This window comes from Triticum aestivum, chromosome 3B (genome assembly GCF_018294505.1).
Source record: "Triticum aestivum cultivar Chinese Spring chromosome 3B, IWGSC CS RefSeq v2.1, whole genome shotgun sequence".
Taxonomy (NCBI): Eukaryota; Viridiplantae; Streptophyta; class Magnoliopsida; order Poales; family Poaceae; genus Triticum; species Triticum aestivum.
In genome coordinates this window covers 205,017,244-205,020,641 of record NC_057801.1, presented here as the reverse complement: position 1 = coordinate 205,020,641, position 3,398 = coordinate 205,017,244, and positions in this window count along the sequence as shown.

The following is a 3,398-nucleotide window of genomic DNA, read 5'->3' as shown; positions in this document are numbered from 1 at the left end:
GAACCAATGTCGGTGTCAAAACCGGCGAATCTCGGGTAGGGGTCCCGAACTGTGCGTCTAGGCGGATGGTAATAGGAGACAAGGGACACGATGTTTTTACCCAGGTTCGGGCCCTCTCGATGGAGGTAAAACCCTACTCCTGCTTGATTGATATTGATGATATGGGTAGTACAAGAGTGGATCTACCACGAGATCAAGGAGGCTAAACCCTAGAAGCTAGCCTATGGTATGATTGTTGTTCGTCCTATGGACTAAAACCTTCCGGTTTATATAGACACAGGAGAGGGCTAGGGTTACAGAGAGTCGGTTACAATGGTAGGAGATCTACATATCCGTATTGCCAAGCTTGCCTTCCATGCCAAGGAAAGTCCCATCCGGACACGGAACGAAGTCTTCAATCTTGTATCTTCATAGTCTTGGAGTCCGGCCAATGATGATAGTTCGGCTATCCGGACACCCCCTAGTACAGGACTCCCTCACCTTGCCCCTGGTGGAACAAAAAAAGAAAACATGTTTTTCCTTGAGGCACGACCGTGCATCTCGCGGAAGCAAATCCGTGCCTCCACGAGAAGCAAATCCATGTCTCTCGCGGAACGAAAAAGAAAAGAAAACACATTTTTTTCTTTTTAAAGAGGCACGCCGCGGAAGTAAATTCGTGCTTCCACGAGAAGTAAATTTGTGCCTCTCATAGAAGAAAAAAAAACACGTTTTCATGTATTTTTTTATTTCTTTGTCCAAGGAAAATGAGGGGGGCCGAAAAAAATTATCTAAAAACCGAAAATGCATGCAAAATAATAATATAAAATTCAGAGAAAACACCGAGAACACGGTACATGAGGGCGGCTGAGAGCGTGCTAGTGATGCTTTCCCAGCCTACACCAAGTAATCTTTGGGGCTCGGGAAGGAGTACCCCTCAAAGAAAAAAGAGAGCCCAAAGCACTTACCTCGTTCGTATGCGCAGCAAAAGCCCAAGGCCGCCCTTGGATGCGGTGTAATCAAATACAGAGGTATTTAGTTTACATGTGTATATTAGAGCATCTCCAACTGCCGCGCTATATAAGCGCCGCGCGAAAAAATCAGTGTTTTTTACGCGCGTGCTACCGCTTTGGGCGCTCCAGCGGAGGCGCAAAAAACGCGCGCGCGGCATATCTAGTTCAGCGCACGGGCCGAAACGCCATCACGCGCCACTTATTTGCTGCGCTCACTCCCGCACGCTGGACTCTCGAGCGCTCGCTCGCAACTCCACCGACCCCATCCAGCCGCGCCGCCGCCGCCGCCCGCGCCACCCCATTATTCCGGCAACCGTTCCGGCGCTTCCCCGGCCTATCCCCGCGCCGCGGTGGCTTCCTCCATCTCCCTCTAGTCACCGCCGCCCCTCGCGCGCGGCAGTCCTCCGACGAACAGCGCCCGGCCGCTCACTGCCGCTCGACGCCCGCAAGGTGTTCGACAAAACGCCCACAAGGTATGTATTGTTCAAACTTCATGAATTTTGTGCATGTTGATTGTAGTTTTTATAGCCTAGTTTATATTGAACATTGTAGATGAGTTCGTCGTATGATTCTTCCGAAGAAGAATTTGATATGGAAGAGGAGGAGGATCTTGCAATGATCCTAGCTATGCATATCAATAAAAAACTGAAGCACGGTTGTTCGGTTATGGGTCGGCATTTTTTTGGAGGGATAGGATCGATGCCCATAATAGATTGATGATGCACTATTTTGTGGAGAATCCAACATACCCGGAGTCGTACTTTCATCGCCGGTTTAGGATGAGCACCGAGTTGTTCAGGCGCATTGCAGAGAAACTAGCGAGCCATGACCGGGTTTTTCAGCAAACGAGGAATGCCGCCGGAGAGCTCGGGCATAGCACCTTTCAGAAGGTGACAACCGCTTTGCATATGTTGGCATACGGTATCCCGGCTAATCTAGTTGATGATCACTTGACCATGGGTGAGAGCCAAGCCATCATGTGTGTCAAGCGCTTCGCAGTCGGAATTGTGCAAGTGTTTGGTTAGGAGTATTTGAGACCTCCTAATGCTGAAGACGCCGCAAGGCTATTGGAGATGAATAAAGCTCACGGCTTCCCACGTATGCTTGGCTCAATAGATTGCATGCATTGGAGTTGGAAGAATTATCCAAAGGCATGGCATGGGCAATTCCACGGCCAAAAAAAGGATTCCACTATAATCCTTGAAGCGGTGGCCGATCAAGAGACTTGGATTTGACATGCTTTCTTTGGAATGCCTGGATCTTTGAATGACATCAACGTTGTCAACCGGTCACCACTGATGAATAAAATTGCAAATGGTGATCTGCCACCGGTGTAGTTTATAGCAAATGGTCGTACATACAACTATGGCTACTATCTTGCGGATGGTGTCTACCCAAAGTGGCAAACATTTGTGAAGCCGTTGAAAAAACCAGAAGGTAAGAAAAATCTTGAATTCCACAATGCTCAGGCGGCGGCTAGAAAAGATGTGGAGAGAACTTTTGGGATTTTGCAAGCCCAATTTGCTACTGTAAGAGGATCGGCTAGATTTTGGGATCAAAAGATGCTTTGGTACGTCATGCACACTTGTGTGATCATGCACATGATCATCGAGAATGAGTGTGGCCAAGATGTAGACTACTCTCAGTATGAGCTCTTGTGACATCCCGTGCGAGTGCGGCGGAGGGCTGAAAAGGTGGCACATTTTGTTGCCTCCTATCATGCCATTCGACGTCCCGCAGCGCATGATGATCTTCAGAAGGATCTCATTGAGGAGTGGTGGGCTTGGAATGGCCGACAAAGAGCATCATGATTTGTGCGTTCGATGTTGTATTGTTAAACTATTTGTTGTATTGAACGATAAACTATTTGTTTGAGTTGTAATAACGGAATTGAACTATTTATTGTTGATTTTTTGTTTGTGTTTGATCTTTTTGCTTGTGTTTGGAGTGCATATGTTGTTTGTGCGAGAGTCGTGCGCGCTATATTTTTACGCGTTGCTGGAGCTACGCACGCGCTGCATTTTAGTGCGCCTGTTGGAGCCAGCGCTGCCCACCGCGCCAAACCAGGCGATGGACGCGCGACAAAGTAGTTTTTAGCGCGCGACGCGTTGGACGGCTGTTGGAGATGCTCTTACCGGTCACTAGCAGATTTCCAGCCGAAAACAAAACGATGGGTTGGAGATCTGTGTCTTTTCTATAGGTGTATTTTAAACGAAACGGTAATCCAAACAAGGCCCAAAGCACATTTTCCTGTCCACCAAGCTCGTTGTTAATTTGCTCAGAAAAAAGAGGACCGGGCGTCGATCCGTTGGCTGGGCAGCTGAGGTTGCTGTCAGCCACCCGAGTTCGAGTCGGCACGGACGCGCGGTGCTTACGGAATTTCTCCTATAAAAAAGCCAACGAGGATTA